This window comes from Channa argus, unplaced genomic scaffold (assembly GCF_033026475.1).
Source record: "Channa argus isolate prfri unplaced genomic scaffold, Channa argus male v1.0 Contig146, whole genome shotgun sequence".
NCBI classification, from domain to species: domain Eukaryota; kingdom Metazoa; phylum Chordata; class Actinopteri; order Anabantiformes; family Channidae; genus Channa; species Channa argus.
Genome location: NW_027125365.1, coordinates 23,042 through 41,180, shown reverse-complemented (window position 1 = coordinate 41,180; position 18,139 = coordinate 23,042). Strand labels below are relative to the sequence as shown.

Sequence of the window (18,139 nt, the reverse complement as noted above, 5' to 3'; positions counted from 1 at the left end):
TAAATTAGCATGTTCCCTCTCCGATCCCCAAACCAAAATCCAGGATCGAGATGTTCCAACAGAATGATATTTATTTTAAACGAAAGAAAGTGTCAAACAAAACATGACACTACAACTCAGGGCGAACCAAGGCCAACATAATAAACAAAATAAGCCATTTCCCACAGAAAGTGCTAGCTAGCCTGATAGAAATAAACAAACCAAAAGACAGTCGCTAACCCTAACTCCCTAATGTGAAAACAGTCCAAAGAAAATGGCAGTTCACCCCTACAGATTTAATACTATTTACAAAATATACAATTTATAAACAAAACCACGGCACAAAACCTAACAATTCAAAAATGCTAAATAAGGTTTGGAAACCTAGAACAGCAAACAGGTGCTGCTGCCAGAAAGAGCCTCGCTAGCTGTTGGGAACCGTACTTTTAAAACTCCAGGAAGTGTAGGATGGACCAATCAGCGTCCTGTACTTCCCCAAAATCCGGCCAATCAGGCAGGGCACCTATAAGAACAAGAAAATAAAAACAACACATATGGCCAGGACCGTAACATGGTCTATTAGTAATGAAGCACGATGGTTGACAAACCAATAAAGTAGCAAAACAGCAATGAAAGAACAAAATTTGATGAAAATATAGAACAATTTCTATGAATAAATAGGCAGTAACACCAGCTTGTGCTGCCCGTAAACCCAAGCAAAAAAGCTTACAGCACCTGGTATTCCCAGGCGGTCTTCCTACCAAGTACTAACCAGGCCCGGCCCTATTTGGCTGCCGAGATCGGACGAGATCGGGCGCTTAGAGAGCGGTGTGGCCGTAAGCTGCATTTGACATCATCAACAGCTCTTAAAAACGCTAGACAAGCAGAATGCATGACACTTGTTAAGAAGAAGATAAATGTGGCAAAGTACAAAGTACTATGACTGTACTGGTCTGTTACGCCCCTGTCTAGGGGGTCAGGGTGAAACATACAAAGATAAATTAGCATGTTCCCTCTCCGATCCCCAAACCAAAATCCAGGATTGAGATGTTCCAACAGAATGATATTTATTTTAAACGAAAGAAAGTGTCAAACAAAACATGACACTACAACTCAGGGCGAACCAAGGCCAACATAATAAACAAAATAAGCCATTTCCCACAGAAAGTGCTAGCTAGCCTGATAGAAATAAACAAACCAAAAGACAGTCGCTAACCCTAACTCCCTAATGTGAAAACAGTCCAAAGAAAATGGCAGTTCACCCCTACAGATTTAATACTATTTACAAAATATACAATTTATAAACAAAACCACGGCACAAAACCTAACAATTCAAAAATGCTAAATAAGGTTTGGAAACCAAGAACAGCAAACAGGTGCTGATGCCAGAAAGAGCCTCGCTAGCTGTTGGGAACCGTACTTTTAAAACTCCAGGAAGTGTAGGATGGACCAATCAGTTTCCTGTACTGCCCCCCAATCCGGCCAATCAGGCAGGGCACCTATAAGAACAAGAAAATAAAAACAACACATATGGCCAGGACCGTAACATGGTCTACTAGTAATGAAGCACGATGGTTGGCAAACCAATAAAGTAGCAAAACAGCAATGAAAGAACAAAATTTGATGAAAATATAGAACAATTTCTATGAATAAATAGGCAGTAACACCAGCTTGTGCTGCCCGTAAACCCAAGCAAAAAAGCTTACAGCACGTGGTATTCCCAGGCGGTCTTCCTACCAAGTACTAACAAGGCCCGGCCCTATTTGGCTGCCGAGATCGGACGGGATCGGGCGCTTAGAGAGCGGTGTGGCCGTAAGATGCATTTGACATCATCAACAGCTCTTAAAAACGCTAGAGAAGCAGAATGCATGACACTTGCTAAGAAGAAGATAAATGTGGCAAAGTACAAAGTACTATAACTGTACTGGTCTGTTACGCCCCTGTCTAGGGGCTCAGGGTGAAACATACAAAGATAAATTTGCATGTTCCCTCTCCGATCCTCAAACCAAAATCCAGGATTGAGATGTTCCAACAGAATGATATTTATTTTAAACGAAATAAAATGTCAAACAAAACATGACACTACAACTCAGGGCAAACCAAGGCCAACATAATAAACAAAATAAGCCATTTCCCACAGAAAGTGCTAGCTAGCCTGATAGAAATAAACAAACCAAAAGATAGTCGCTAACCCTAACTCCCTAATGTGAAAACAAGAGAAAACAATCAAAAGAAAATGGCTGTTCACCCCTACAGATTTAATACTATTTACAAAATATACAATTTATAAACAAAACCACGGCACAAAACCTAACAATTCAAAAATGCTAAATAAGGTTTGGAAACCAAGAACAGCAAACAGGTGCTGATGCCAGAAAGAGCCTCGCTAGCTGTTGGGAACCGTACTTTTAAAACTCCAGCAAGTGTAGGATGGACCAATCAGCTTCCTGTACTGCCCCCCAATCCGGCCAATCAGGCATAGCACCTATAAGAACAAGAAAATAAAAACAACACATATGGCCAGGACCGTAACATGGTCTACTAGTAATGAAGCACGATGGTTGACAAACCAATAAAGTAGCAAAACAGCAATGAAAGAACAAAATTTGATGAAAATATAGAACAATTTCTATGAATAAATAGGCAGTAACACTAGCTTGTGCTGCCCGTAAACCCAAGAAAAAAAGCTTACAGCACCTGGTATTCCCAGGCGGTCTTCCTACCAAGTACTAACCAGGCCCGGCCCTATTTGGCTGCCGAGATCGGACGAGATCGGGCGCTTAGAGAGCGGTGTGGCCGTAAGCTGCATTTGACATCATCAACAGCTCTTAAAAACGCTGGAGAAGCAGAATGCATGACACTTGCTAAGACGAAGATAAATGTGGCAAAGTACAAAGTACTATAACGGTACTGGTCTGTTACGCCCCTGTCTAGGGGGTCAGGGTGCAACATACAAAGATAAATTAGCATGTTCCCTCTCTGATCCCCAAACCAAAATCCAGGATCGAGATGTTCCAACAGAATGATATTTATTTTAAACGAAAGAAAGTGTCAAACAAAACATGACACTACAACTCAGGGCGAACCAAGGCCAACATAATAAACAAAATAAGCCATTTCCCACAGAAAGTGCTAGCTAGCCTGATAGAAATAAACAAACCAAAAGACAGTCGCTAACCCTAACTCCCTAATGTGAAAACAAGAGAAAACAATCAAAAGAAAATGGCAGTTCACCCCTACAGATTTAATACTATTTACAAAATATACAATTTATAAACAAAACCACGGCACAAAACCTAAGAATTCAAAAATGCTAAATAAGGTTTGGAAACCAAGAACAGCAAACAGGTGCTGATGCCAGAAAGAGCCTCGCTAGCTGTTGGGAACCGTACTTTTAAAACTCCAGGAAGTGTAGGATGGACCAATCAGCTTCCTGTACTGCCCCCCAATCCGGCCAATCAGGCAGGGCACCTATAAGAACAAGAAAATAAAAACAACACATATGGCCAGGACCGTAACATGGTCTACTAGTAATGAAGCACGATGGTTGGCAAACCAATAAAGTAGCAAAACAGCAATGAAAGAACAAAATTTGATGAAAATATAGAACAATTTCTATGAATAAATAGGCAGTAACACCAGCTTGTGCTGCCCGTAAACCCAAGCAAAGAAGCTTACAGCACGTGGTATTCCCAGGCGTTCTTCCTACCAAGTACTAACAAGGCCTGGCCCTATTTGGCTGCCGAGATCGGACGGGATCGGGCGCTTAGAGAGCAGTGTGGCCGTAAGCTGCATTTGACATCATCAACAGCTCTTAAAAACGCTGGAGAAGCAGAATGCATGACACTTGCTAAGAAGAAGATAAATGTGGCAAAGTACAAAGTACTATAACTGTACTGGTCTGTTACGCCCCTGTCTAGGGGGTCAGGGTGCAACATACAAAGATAAATTAGCATGTTCCCTCTCCGATCCCCAAACCAAAATCCAGGATCGAGATGTTCCAACAGAATGATATTTATTTTAAACGAAAGAAAGTGTCAAACAAAACATGACACTACAACTCAGGGCGAACCAAGGCCAATATAATAAACAAAATAAGCCATTTCCCACAGAAAGTGCTAGCTAGCCTGATAGAAATAAACAAACCAAAAGACAGTCGCTAACCCTAACTCCCTAATGTGAAAACAGTCCAAAGAAAATGGCAGTTCACCCCTACAGATTTAATACTATTTACAAAATATACAATTTATAAACAAAACCACGGCACAAAACCTAAGAATTCAAAAATGCTAAATAAGGTTTGGAAACCAAGAACAGCAAACAGGTGCTGATGCCAGAAAGAGCCTCGCTAGCTGTTGGGAACCGTACTTTTAAAACTCCAGGAAGTGTAGGATGGACCAATCAGCTTCCTGTACTGCCCCCCAATCCGGCCAATCAGGCAGGGCACCTATAAGAACAAGAAAATAAAAACAACACATATAGCCAGGACCGTAACATGGTCTACTAGTAATGAAGCACGATGGTTGGCAAACCAATAAAGTAGCAAAACAGCAATGAAAGAACAAAATTTGATGAAAATATAGAACAATTTCTATGAATAAATAGGCAGTAACACCAGCTTGTGCTGCCCGTAAACCCAAGCAAAGAAGCTTACAGCACGTGGTATTCCCAGGCGGTCTTCCTACCAAGTACTAACAAGGCCCGGCCCTACTTGGCTGCCGAGATCGGACGGGATCGGGCGCTTAGAGAGCAGTGTGGCCGTAAGCTGCATTTGACATCATCAACAGCTCTTAAAAACGCTAGACAAGCAGAATGCATGACACTTGCTAAGAAGAAGATAAATGTGGCAAAGTACAAAGTACTATAACTGTACTGGTCTGTTACGCCCCTGTCTAGGGGGTCAGGGTGCAACATACAAAGATAAATTAGCATGTTCCCTCTCCGATCCCCAAACCAAAATCCAGGATCGAGATGTTCCAACAGAATGATATTTATTTTAAACGAAAGAAAGTGTCAAACAAAACATGACACTACAACTCAGGGCGAACCAAGGCCAACATAATAAACAAAATAAGCCATTTCCCACAGAAAGTGCTAGCTAGCCTGATAGAAATAAACAAACCAAAAGACAGTCGCTAACCCTAACTCCCTAATGTGAAAACAGTCCAAAGAAAATGGCAGTTCACCCCTACAGATTTAATACTATTTACAAAATGTACAATTTATAAACAAAACCACGGCACAAAACCTAACAATTTAAAAATGCTAAATAAGGTTTGGAAACCAAGAACAGCAAACAGGTGCTGATGCCAGAAAGAGCATCGCTAGCTGTTGGGAACCGTACTTTTAAAACTCCAGGAAGTGTAGGATGGACCAATCAGCTTCCTGTACTGCCCCCCAATCCGGCCAATCAGGCAGGGCACCTATAAGAACAAGAAAATAAAAACAACACATATGGCCAGGACCGTAACATGGTCTACTAGTAATGAAGCACGATGGTTGGCAAACCAATAAAGTAGCAAAACAGCAATGAAAGAACAAAATTTGATGAAAATATAGAACAATTTCTATGAATAAATAGGCAGTAACACCAGCTTGTGCTGCCCGTAAACCCAAGCAAAGAAGCTTACAGCACGTGGTATTCCCAGGCGGTCTTCCTACCAAGTACTAACAAGGCCCGGCCCTATTTGGCTGCCGAGATCGGACGGGATCGGGCGCTTAGAGAGCAGTGTGGCCGTAAGCTGCATTTGACATCATCAACAGCTCTTAAAAACGCTGGAGAAGCAGAATGCATGACACTTGCTAAGAAGAAGATAAATGTGGCAAAGTACAAAGTACTATAATTGTACTGGTCTGTTACGCCCCTGTCTAGGGGGTCAGGGTGCAACATACAAAGATAAATTAGCATGTTCCCTCTCAGATCCCCAAACCAAAATCCAGGATCGAGATGTTCCAACAGAATGATATTTATTTTAAACGAAAGAAAGTGTCAAACAAAACATGACACTACAACTCAGGGCGAACCAAGGCCAACATAATAAACAAAATAAGCCATTTCCCACAGAAAGTGCTAGCTAGCCTGATAGAAATAAACAAACCAAAAGACAGTCGCTAACCCTAACTCCCTAATGTGAAAACAAGAGAAAATAATCAAAAGAAAATGGCTGTTCACCCCTAAAGATTTAATACTATTTACAAAATATACAATTTATAAACAAAACCACGGCACAAAACCTAACAATTCAAAAATGCTAAATAAGGTTTGGAAAGCAAGAACAGCAAACAGGTGCTGCTGCCAGAAAGAGCCTCGCTAGCTGTTGGGAACCGTACTTTTAAAACTCCAGGAAGTGTAGGATGGACCAATCAGCTTCCTGTACTGCCCCCCAATCCGGCCAATCAGGCAGGGCACCTATAAGAACAAGAAAATAAAAACAACACATATGGCCAGGACCGTAACATGGTCTACTAGTAATGAAGCACGATGGTTGGCAAACCAATAAAGTAGCAAAACAGCAATGAAAGAACAAAATTTGATGAAAATATAGAACAATTTCTATGAATAAATAGGCAGTAACACCAGCTTGTGCTGCCCGTAAACCCAAGCAAAAAAGCTTACAGCACCTGGTATTCCCACGCGGTCTTCCTACCAAGTACTAACCAGGCCCGGCTCTATTTGGCTGCCGAGATCGGACGAGATCGGGCGCTTAGAGAGCGGTGTGGCCGTAAGCTGCATTTGACATCATCAACAGCTCTTAAAAACGCTGGAGAAGCAGAATGCATGACACTTCCTAAGAAGAAGATAAATGTGGCAAAGTACAAAGTACTATAACTGTACTGGTCTGTTACGCCCCTGTCTAGGGGGTCAGGGTGCAACATACAAAGATAAATTAGCATGTTCCCTCTCCGATCCCCAAACCAAAATCCAGGATCGAGATGTTCCAACAGAATGATATTTATTTTAAACGAAAGAAAGTGTCAAACAAAACATGACACTACAACTCAGGGCGAACCAAGGCCAACATAATAAACAAAATAAGCCATTTCCCACAGAAAGTGCTAGCTAGCCTGATAGAAATAAACAAACCAAAAGACAGTCGCTAACCCTAACTCCCTAATGTGAAAACAGTCCAAAGAAAATGGCAGTTCACCCCTACAGATTTAATACTATTTACAAAATATACAATTTATAAACAAAACCACGGCACAAAACCTAACAATTCAAAAATGCTAAATAAGGTTTGGAAACCTAGAACAGCAAACAGGTCCTGCTGCCAGAAAGAGCCTCGCTAGCTGTTGGGAACCGTACTTTTAAAACTCCAGGAAGTGTAGGATGGACCAATCAGCTTCCTGTACTTCCCCAAAATCCGGCCAATCAGGCAGGGCACCTATAAGAACAAGAAAATAAAAACAACACATATGGCCAGGACCGTAACATGGTCTATTAGTAATGAAGCACGATGGTTGACAAACCAATAAAGTAGCAAAACAGCAATGAAAGAACAAAATTTGATGAAAATATAGAACAATTTCTATGAATAAATAGGCAGTAACACCAGCTTGTGCTGCCCGTAAACCCAAGCAAAAAAGCTTACAGCACCTGGTATTCCCAGGCGGTCTTCCTACCAAGTACTAACCAGGCCCGGCCCTATTTGGCTGCCGAGATCGGCCGAGATCGGGCGCTTAGAGAGCGGTGTGGCCGTAAGCTGCATTTGACATCATCAACAGCTCTTAAAAACGCTAGACAAGCAGAATGCATGACACTTGTTAAGAAGAAGATAAATGTGGCAAAGTACAAAGTACTATGACTGTACTGGTCTGTTACGCCCCTGTCTAGGGGGTCAGGGTGAAACATACAAAGATAAATTAGCATGTTCCCTCTCCGATCCCCAAACCAAAATCCAGGATTGAGATGTTCCAACAGAATGATATTTATTTTAAACGAAAGAAAGTGTCAAACAAAACATGACACTACAACTCAGGGCGAACCAAGGCCAACATAATAAACAAAATAAGCCATTTCCCACAGAAAGTGCTAGCTAGCCTGATAGAAATAAACAAACCAAAAGACAGTCGCTAACCCTAACTCCCTAATGTGAAAACAGTCCAAAGAAAATGGCAGTTCACCCCTACAGATTTAATACTATTTACAAAATATACAATTTATAAACAAAACCACGGCACAAAACCTAACAATTCAAAAATGCTAAATAAGGTTTGGAAACCAAGAACAGCAAACAGGTGCTGATGCCAGAAAGAGCCTCGCTAGCTGTTGGGAACCGTACTTTTAAAACTCCAGGAAGTGTAGGATGGACCAATCAGTTTCCTGTACTGCCCCCCAATCCGGCCAATCAGGCAGGGCACCTATAAGAACAAGAAAATAAAAACAACACATATGGCCAGGACCGTAACATGGTCTACTAGTAATGAAGCACGATGGTTGGCAAACCAATAAAGTAGCAAAACAGCAATGAAAGAACAAAATTTGATGAAAATATAGAACAATTTCTATGAATAAATAGGCAGTAACACCAGCTTGTGCTGCCCGTAAACCCAAGCAAAAAAGCTTACAGCACGTGGTATTCCCAGGCGGTCTTCCTACCAAGTACTAACAAGGCCCGGCCCTATTTGGCTGCCGAGATCGGACGGGATCGGGCGCTTAGAGAGCGGTGTGGCCGTAAGATGCATTTGACATCATCAACAGCTCTTAAAAACGCTAGAGAAGCAGAATGCATGACACTTGCTAAGAAGAAGATAAATGTGGCAAAGTACAAAGTACTATAACTGTACTGGTCTGTTACGCCCCTGTCTAGGGGCTCAGGGTGAAACATACAAAGATAAATTTGCATGTTCCCTCTCCGATCCTCAAACCAAAATCCAGGATTGAGATGTTCCAACAGAATGATATTTATTTTAAACGAAATAAAATGTCAAACAAAACATGACACTACAACTCAGGGCAAACCAAGGCCAACATAATAAACAAAATAAGCCATTTCCCACAGAAAGTGCTAGCTAGCCTGATAGAAATAAACAAACCAAAAGATAGTCGCTAACCCTAACTCCCTAATGTGAAAACAAGAGAAAACAATCAAAAGAAAATGGCTGTTCACCCCTACAGATTTAATACTATTTACAAAATATACAATTTATAAACAAAACCACGGCACAAAACCTAACAATTCAAAAATGCTAAATAAGGTTTGGAAACCAAGAACAGCAAACAGGTGCTGATGCCAGAAAGAGCCTCGCTAGCTGTTGGGAACCGTACTTTTAAAACTCCAGCAAGTGTAGGATGGACCAATCAGCTTCCTGTACTGCCCCCCAATCCGGCCAATCAGGCATAGCACCTATAAGAACAAGAAAATAAAAACAACACATATGGCCAGGACCGTAACATGGTCTACTAGTAATGAAGCACGATGGTTGACAAACCAATAAAGTAGCAAAACAGCAATGAAAGAACAAAATTTGATGAAAATATAGAACAATTTCTATGAATAAATAGGCACTAACACCAGCTTGTGCTGCCCGTAAACCCAAGAAAAAAAGCTTACAGCACCTGGTATTCCCAGGCGGTCTTCCTACCAAGTACTAACCAGGCCCGGCCCTATTTGGCTGCCGAGATCGGACGAGATCGGGCGCTTAGAGAGCGGTGTGGCCGTAAGCTGCATTTGACATCATCAACAGCTCTTAAAAACGCTGGAGAAGCAGAATGCATGACACTTGCTAAGACGAAGATAAATGTGGCAAAGTACAAAGTACTATAACGGTACTGGTCTGTTACGCCCCTGTCTAGGGGGTCAGGGTGCAACATACAAAGATAAATTAGCATGTTCCCTCTCTGATCCCCAAACCAAAATCCAGGATCGAGATGTTCCAACAGAATGATATTTATTTTAAACGAAAGAAAGTGTCAAACAAAACATGACACTACAACTCAGGGCGAACCAAGGCCAACATAATAAACAAAATAAGCCATTTCCCACAGAAAGTGCTAGCTAGCCTGATAGAAATAAACAAACCAAAAGACAGTCGCTAACCCTAACTCCCTAATGTGAAAACAAGAGAAAACAATCAAAAGAAAATGGCTGTTCACCCCTACAGATTTAATACTATTTACAAAATATACAATTTATAAACAAAACCACGGCACAAAACCTAACAATTCAAAAATGCTAAATAAGGTTTGGAAACCAAGAACAGCAAACAGGTGCTGATGCCAGAAAGAGCCTCGCTAGCTGTTGGGAACCGTACTTTTAAAACTCCAGGAAGTGTAGGATGGACCAATCAGCTTCCTGTACTGCCCCCCAATCCGGCCAATCAGGCAGGGCACCTATAAGAACAAGAAAATAAAAACAACACATATGGCCAGGACCGTAACATGGTCTACTAGTAATGAAGCACGATGGTTGGCAAACCAATAAAGTAGCAAAACAGCAATGAAAGAACAAAATTTGATGAAAATATAGAACAATTTCTATGAATAAATAGGCAGTAACACCAGCTTGTGCTGCCCGTAAACCCAAGCAAAGAAGCTTACAGCACGTGGTATTCCCAGGCGTTCTTCCTACCAAGTACTAACAAGGCCTGGCCCTATTTGGCTGCCGAGATCGGACGGGATCGGGCGCTTAGAGAGCAGTGTGGCCGTAAGCTGCATTTGACATCATCAACAGCTCTTAAAAACGCTGGAGAAGCAGAATGCATGACACTTGCTAAGAAGAAGATAAATGTGGCAAAGTACAAAGTACTATAACTGTACTGGTCTGTTACGCCCCTGTCTAGGGGGTCAGGGTGCAACATACAAAGATAAATTAGCATGTTCCCTCTCCGATCCCCAAACCAAAATCCAGGATCGAGATGTTCCAACAGAATGATATTTATTTTAAACGAAAGAAAGTGTCAAACAAAACATGACACTACAACTCAGGGCGAACCAAGGCCAATATAATAAACAAAATAAGCCATTTCCCACAGAAAGTGCTAGCTAGCCTGATAGAAATAAACAAACCAAAAGACAGTCGCTAACCCTAACTCCCTAATGTGAAAACAGTCCAAAGAAAATGGCAGTTCACCCCTACAGATTTAATACTATTTACAAAATATACAATTTATAAACAAAACCACGGCACAAAACCTAAGAATTCAAAAATGCTAAATAAGGTTTGGAAACCAAGAACAGCAAACAGGTGCTGATGCCAGAAAGAGCCTCGCTAGCTGTTGGGAACCGTACTTTTAAAACTCCAGGAAGTGTAGGATGGACCAATCAGCTTCCTGTACTGCCCCCCAATCCGGCCAATCAGGCAGGGCACCTATAAGAACAAGAAAATAAAAACAACACATATAGCCAGGACCGTAACATGGTCTACTAGTAATGAAGCACGATGGTTGGCAAACCAATAAAGTAGCAAAACAGCAATGAAAGAACAAAATTTGATGAAAATATAGAACAATTTCTATGAATAAATAGGCAGTAACACCAGCTTGTGCTGCCCGTAAACCCAAGCAAAGAAGCTTACAGCACGTGGTATTCCCAGGCGGTCTTCCTACCAAGTACTAACAAGGCCCGGCCCTACTTGGCTGCCGAGATCGGACGGGATCGGGCGCTTAGAGAGCAGTGTGGCCGTAAGCTGCATTTGACATCATCAACAGCTCTTAAAAACGCTAGACAAGCAGAATGCATGACACTTGCTAAGAAGAAGATAAATGTGGCAAAGTACAAAGTACTATAACTGTACTGGTCTGTTACGCCCCTGTCTAGGGGGTCAGGGTGCAACATACAAAGATAAATTAGCATGTTCCCTCTCCGATCCCCAAACCAAAATCCAGGATCGAGATGTTCCAACAGAATGATATTTATTTTAAACGAAAGAAAGTGTCAAACAAAACATGACACTACAACTCAGGGCGAACCAAGGCCAACATAATAAACAAAATAAGCCATTTCCCACAGAAAGTGCTAGCTAGCCTGATAGAAATAAACAAACCAAAAGACAGTCGCTAACCCTAACTCCCTAATGTGAAAACAGTCCAAAGAAAATGGCAGTTCACCCCTACAGATTTAATACTATTTACAAAATGTACAATTTATAAACAAAACCACGGCACAAAACCTAACAATTTAAAAATGCTAAATAAGGTTTGGAAACCAAGAACAGCAAACAGGTGCTGATGCCAGAAAGAGCATCGCTAGCTGTTGGGAACCGTACTTTTAAAACTCCAGGAAGTGTAGGATGGACCAATCAGCTTCCTGTACTGCCCCCCAATCCGGCCAATCAGGCAGGGCACCTATAAGAACAAGAAAATAAAAACAACACATATGGCCAGGACCGTAACATGGTCTACTAGTAATGAAGCACGATGGTTGGCAAACCAATAAAGTAGCAAAACAGCAATGAAAGAACAAAATTTGATGAAAATATAGAACAATTTCTATGAATAAATAGGCAGTAACACCAGCTTGTGCTGCCCGTAAACCCAAGCAAAGAAGCTTACAGCACGTGGTATTCCCAGGCGGTCTTCCTACCAAGTACTAACAAGGCCCGGCCCTATTTGGCTGCCGAGATCGGACGGGATCGGGCGCTTAGAGAGCAGTGTGGCCGTAAGCTGCATTTGACATCATCAACAGCTCTTAAAAACGCTGGAGAAGCAGAATGCATGACACTTGCTAAGAAGAAGATAAATGTGGCAAAGTACAAAGTACTATAATTGTACTGGTCTGTTACGCCCCTGTCTAGGGGGTCAGGGTGCAACATACAAAGATAAATTAGCATGTTCCCTCTCAGATCCCCAAACCAAAATCCAGGATCGAGATGTTCCAACAGAATGATATTTATTTTAAACGAAAGAAAGTGTCAAACAAAACATGACACTACAACTCAGGGCGAACCAAGGCCAACATAATAAACAAAATAAGCCATTTCCCACAGAAAGTGCTAGCTAGCCTGATAGAAATAAACAAACCAAAAGACAGTCGCTAACCCTAACTCCCTAATGTGAAAACAAGAGAAAACAATCAAAAGAAAATGGCAGTCCACCCCTACAGATTTAATACTATTTACAAAATATACAATTTATAAACAAAACCACGGCACAAAACCTAACAATTCAAAAATGCTAAATAAGGTTTGGAAAGCAAGAACAGCAAACAGGTGCTGCTGCCAGAAAGAGCCTCGCTAGCTGTTGGGAACCGTACTTTTAAAACTCCAGGAAGTGTAGGATGGACCAATCAGCTTCCTGTACTTCCCCCAAATCCGGCCAATCAGGCAGGGCACCTATAAGAACAAGAAAATAAAAACAACACATATGGCCAGGACGGTAACATGGTCTATTAGTAATGAAGCACGATGGTTGACAAACCAATAAAGTAGCAAAACAGCAATGAAAGAACAAAATTTGATGAAAATATAGAACAATTTCTATGAATAAATAGGCAGTAACACCAGCTTGTGCTGCCCGTAAACCCAAGCAAAAAAGCTTACAGCACCTGGTATTCCCAGGCGGTCTTCCTACCAAGTACTAACCAGGCCCGGCCCTATTTGGCTGCCGAGATCGGACGAGATCGGGCGCTTAGAGAGCGGTGTGGCCGTAAAATGCACTTGACATCATCAACAGCTCTTAAGAACGCTAGAGAAGCAGAATGCATGACACTTGCTAAGAAGAAGATAAATGTGGCAAAGTACAAAGTACTATGACTGTACTGGTCTGTTACGCCCCTGTCTAGGGGGTCAGGCTGAAACATACAAAGATAAATTAGCATGTTCCCTCTCCGATCCCCAAACCAAAATCCAGGATCGAGATGTTCCAACAGAATGATATTTATTTTAAACGAAAGAAAGTGTCAAACAAAACATGACACTACAACTCAGGGCGAACCAAGGCCAACATAATAAACAAAATAAGCCATTTCCCACAGAAAGTGCTAGCTAGCCTGATAGAAATAAACAAACCAAAAGACAGTCGCTAACCCTAACTCCCTAATGTGAAAACAGTCCAAAGAAAATGGCAGTTCACCCCTACAGATTTAATACTATTTACAAAATATACAATTTATAAACAAAACCACGGCACAAAACCTAACAATTCAAAAATGCTAAATAAGGTTTGGAAACCAAGAACAGCAAACAGGTGCTGATGCCAGAAAGAGCCTCGCTAGCTGTTGGGAACCGTACTTTTAAAACTCCAGGAAGTGTAGGATGGACCAATCAGCTTCCTGTACTGCCCCCCAATCCGGCCAATCAGGCAGGGCACCTATAAGAACAACAAAATAAAAACAACACATATGGCCAGGACCGTAACATGGTCTACTAGTAATGAAGCACGATGGTTGACAAACCAATAATGTAGCAAAACAGCAATGAAAGAACAAAATTTGATGAAAATATAGAACAATTTCTATGAATAAATAGGCAGTAACACCAGCTTGTGCTGCCCGTAAACCCAAGCAAAAAAGCTTACAGCACCTTTTATTCCCAGGCAGTCTTCCTACCTAGTACTAACCAGGCCCGGCTCTATTTGGCTGCCGAGATCGGACGAGATCGGGCGCTTAGAGAGCGGTGTGGCCGTAAGCTGCATAAAAACGTTTGAGAAGCAGAATGCATGAAACTTGCTAAGAAGAAGATAAATGTGGCAAAGTACAAAGTACTATAACTGTACTGGTCTGTTACGCCCCTGTCCAGGGGGTCAGGGTGCAACATACAAAGATAAATTAGCATGTTCCCTCTCCGATCCCCAAACCAAACTCCAGTATCGAGATGTTCCAACAGAATGATATTTATTTTAAACGAAAGAAAGTGTCAAACAAAACATGACACTACAACTCAGGGCGAACCAAGGCCAACATAATAAACAAAATAAACCATTTCCCACAGAAAGTGCTAGCTAGCCTGATAGAAATAAATAAACCAAAAGACAGTCGCTAACCCTAACTCCCTAATGTGAAAACAAGAGAAAATAATCAAAAGAAAATGGCTGTTCACCCCTAAAGATTTAATACTATTTACAAAATATACAATTTATAAACAAAACCACGGCACAAAACCTAACAATTCAAAAATGCTAAATAAGGTTTGGAAACCAAGAACAGCAAACAGGTGCTGCTGCCAGAAAGAGCCTCGCTAGCTGTTGGGAACCGTACTTTTAAAACTCCAGGAAGTGTAGGATGGACCAATCAGCTTCCTGTACTGCCCCCCAATCCGGCCAATCAGGCAGGGCACCTATAAGAACAAGAAAATAAAAACAACACATATGGCCAGGACCGTAACATGGTCTACTAGTAATGAAGCACGATGGTTGGCAAACCAATAAAGTAGCAAAACAGCAATGAAAGAACAAAATTTGATGAAAATATAGAACAATTTCTATGAATAAATAGGCAGTAACACCAGCTTGTGCTGCCCGTAAACCCAAGCAAAAAAGCTTACAGCACCTGGTATTCCCACGCGGTCTTCCTACCAAGTACTAACCAGGCCCGGCTCTATTTGGCTGCCGAGATCGGACGAGATCGGGCGCTTAGAGAGCGGTGTGGCCGTAAGCTGCATTTGACATCATCAACAGCTCTTAAAAACGCTGGAGAAGCAGAATGCATGACACTTCCTAAGAAGAAGATAAATGTGGCAAAGTACAAAGTACTATAACTGTACTGGTCTGTTACGCCCCTGTCTAGGGGGTCAGGGTGCAACATACAAAGATAAATTAGCATGTTCCCTCTCCGATCCCCAAACCAAAATCCAGGATCGAGATGTTCCAACAGAATGATATTTATTTTAAACGAAAGAAAGTGTCAAACAAAACATGACACTACAACTCAGGGCGAACCAAGGCCAACATAATAAACAAAATAAGCCATTTCCCACAGAAAGTGCTAGCTAGCCTGATAGAAATAAACAAACCCAAAGACAGTCGCTAACCCTAACTCCCAAATGTGAAAACAATCCAAAGAAAATGGCAGTTCACCCCAACAGATTTAATACTATTTACAAAATATACAATTTATAAACAAAACCACGGCATAAAACCTAACAATTCAAAAATGCTAAATAAAGTTTGGAAACCAAGAACAGCAAACAGGTGCTGCTGCCAGAAAGAGCCTCGCTAGCTGTTGGGAACCGTACTTTTAAAACTCCAGGAAGTGTAGGATGGACCAATCAGCTTCCTGTACTGCCCCCCAATCCAGCCAATCAGGCAGGGCACCTATAAGAACAAGAAAATAAAAACAACACATATGGCCAGGACCGTAACATGGTCTACTAGTAATGAAGCACGATGGTTGACAAACCAATAAAGTAGCAAAACAGTAATGAAAGAACAAAATTTGATGAAAATATAGAACAATTTCTATGAATAAATAGGCAGTAACACCAGCTTGTGCTGCCCGTAAACCCAAGCAAAAAAGCTTACAGCACCTGGTATTCCCACGCGGTCTTCCTACCAAGTACTAACCAGGCCCGGCTCTATTTGGCTGCCGAGATCGGACGAGATCGGGCGCTTAGAGAGCGGTGTGGCCGTAAGCTGCATTTGACATCATCAACAGCTCTTAAAAATGCTGGAGAAGCAGAATGCATGACACTTGCTAAGAAGAAGATAAATGTGGCAAAGTACAAAGTACTATAACTGTACTGGTCTGTTACGCCCCTGTCTAGGGGGTCAGGGTGCAACATACAAAGATAAATTAGCATGTTCCCTCTCCGATCCCCAAACCAAAATCCAGGATCGAGATGTTCCAACAGAATGATATTTATTTTAAACGAAAGAAAGTGTCAAACAAAACATGACACTACAACTCAGGGCGAACCAAGGCCAACATAATAAACAAAATAAGCCATTTCCCACAGAAAGTGCTAGCTAGCCTGATAGAAATAAACAAACCAAAAGACAGTCGCTAACCCTAACTCCCTAATGTGAAAACAGTCCAAAGAAAATGGCAGTTCACCCCTACAGATTTAATACTATTTACAAAATATACAATTTATAAACAAAACCACGGCACAAAACCTAACAATTCAAAAATGCTAAATAAGGTTTGGAAACCAAGTACAGCAAACAGGTGCTGCTGCCAGAAAGAGCCTCGCTAGCTGTTGGGAACCGTACTTTTAAAACTCCAGGAAGTGTAGGATGGACCAATCAGCTTCCTGTACTTCCCCAAAATCCGGCCAATCAGGCAGGGCACCTATAAGAACAAGAAAATAAAAACAACACATATGGCCAGGACCGTAACATGGTCTATTAGTAATGAAGCACGATGGTTGACAAACCAATAAAGTAGCAAAACAGCAATGAAAGAACAAAATTTGATGAAAATATAGAACAATTTCTATGAATAAATAGGCAGTAACACCAGCTTGTGCTGCCCGTAAACCCAAGCAAAAAAGCTTACAGCACCTGGTATTCCCAGGCGGTCTTCCTACCAAGTACTAACCAGGCCCGGCCCTATTTGGCTGCCGAGATCGGACGAGATCGGGCGCTTAGAGAGCGGTGTGGCCGTAAGCTGCATTTGACATCATCAACAGCTCTTAAAAACGCTAGACAAGCAGAATGCATGACACTTGTTAAGAAGAAGATAAATGTGGCAAAGTACAAAGTACTATAACGGTACTGGTCTGTTACGCCCCTGTCTAGGGGGTCAGGGTGCAACATACAAAGATAAATTAGCATGTTCCCTCTCTGATCCCCAAACCAAAATCCAGGATCGAGATGTTCCAACAGAATGATATTTATTTTAAACGAAAGAAAGTGTCAAACAAAACATGACACTACAACTCAGGGCGAACCAAGGCCAACATAATAAACAAAATAAGCCATTTCCCACAGAAAGTGCTAGCTAGCCTGATAGAAATAAACAAACCAAAAGACAGTCGCTAACCCTAACTCCCTAATGTGAAAACAGTCCAAAGAAAATGGCAGTTCACCCCTACAGATTTAATACTATTTACAAAATATACAATTTATAAACAAAACCACGGCACAAAACCTAACAATTCAAAAATGCTAAATAAGTTTTGGAAACCAAGAACAGCAAACAGGTGCTGATGCCAGAAAGAGCCTCGCTAGCTGTTGGGAACCGTACTTTTAAAACTCCAGCAAGTGTAGGATGGACCAATCAGCTTCCTGTACTGCCCCCCAATCCGGCCAATCAGGCAGGGCACCTATAAGAACAACAAAATAA

General features: G+C 41.6%; 18 pseudogenes; all 18 read right to left on the bottom strand.

Moving 5' to 3' along the window:
- Window positions 1–702: 702 nt before the first annotated feature.
- On the bottom strand, window positions 703–821 carry LOC137122183 (5S ribosomal RNA; annotated as a pseudogene).
- An 857-nt stretch (window positions 822–1,678) lies between these two features.
- Window positions 1,679–1,797, bottom strand: LOC137122201 (5S ribosomal RNA; annotated as a pseudogene).
- An 867-nt stretch (window positions 1,798–2,664) lies between these two features.
- Window positions 2,665–2,783, bottom strand: LOC137122182 (5S ribosomal RNA; annotated as a pseudogene).
- Window positions 2,784–3,650: 867 nt separating this feature from the next.
- LOC137122211 (5S ribosomal RNA) lies at window positions 3,651–3,769 on the bottom strand (annotated as a pseudogene).
- An 857-nt stretch (window positions 3,770–4,626) lies between these two features.
- LOC137122197 (5S ribosomal RNA) lies at window positions 4,627–4,745 on the bottom strand (annotated as a pseudogene).
- An 857-nt stretch (window positions 4,746–5,602) lies between these two features.
- LOC137122203 (5S ribosomal RNA) lies at window positions 5,603–5,721 on the bottom strand (annotated as a pseudogene).
- Window positions 5,722–6,588: 867 nt separating this feature from the next.
- LOC137122176 (5S ribosomal RNA) lies at window positions 6,589–6,707 on the bottom strand (annotated as a pseudogene).
- An 857-nt stretch (window positions 6,708–7,564) lies between these two features.
- Window positions 7,565–7,683, bottom strand: LOC137122191 (5S ribosomal RNA; annotated as a pseudogene).
- Window positions 7,684–8,540: 857 nt separating this feature from the next.
- Window positions 8,541–8,659, bottom strand: LOC137122200 (5S ribosomal RNA; annotated as a pseudogene).
- An 867-nt stretch (window positions 8,660–9,526) lies between these two features.
- LOC137122181 (5S ribosomal RNA) lies at window positions 9,527–9,645 on the bottom strand (annotated as a pseudogene).
- An 867-nt stretch (window positions 9,646–10,512) lies between these two features.
- On the bottom strand, window positions 10,513–10,631 carry LOC137122210 (5S ribosomal RNA; annotated as a pseudogene).
- An 857-nt stretch (window positions 10,632–11,488) lies between these two features.
- Window positions 11,489–11,607, bottom strand: LOC137122196 (5S ribosomal RNA; annotated as a pseudogene).
- Window positions 11,608–12,464: 857 nt separating this feature from the next.
- LOC137122202 (5S ribosomal RNA) lies at window positions 12,465–12,583 on the bottom strand (annotated as a pseudogene).
- An 867-nt stretch (window positions 12,584–13,450) lies between these two features.
- LOC137122190 (5S ribosomal RNA) lies at window positions 13,451–13,569 on the bottom strand (annotated as a pseudogene).
- An 857-nt stretch (window positions 13,570–14,426) lies between these two features.
- LOC137122195 (5S ribosomal RNA) lies at window positions 14,427–14,545 on the bottom strand (annotated as a pseudogene).
- An 846-nt stretch (window positions 14,546–15,391) lies between these two features.
- LOC137122175 (5S ribosomal RNA) lies at window positions 15,392–15,510 on the bottom strand (annotated as a pseudogene).
- Window positions 15,511–16,367: 857 nt separating this feature from the next.
- LOC137122174 (5S ribosomal RNA) lies at window positions 16,368–16,486 on the bottom strand (annotated as a pseudogene).
- An 857-nt stretch (window positions 16,487–17,343) lies between these two features.
- Window positions 17,344–17,462, bottom strand: LOC137122179 (5S ribosomal RNA; annotated as a pseudogene).
- Window positions 17,463–18,139: the final 677 nt, after the last annotated feature.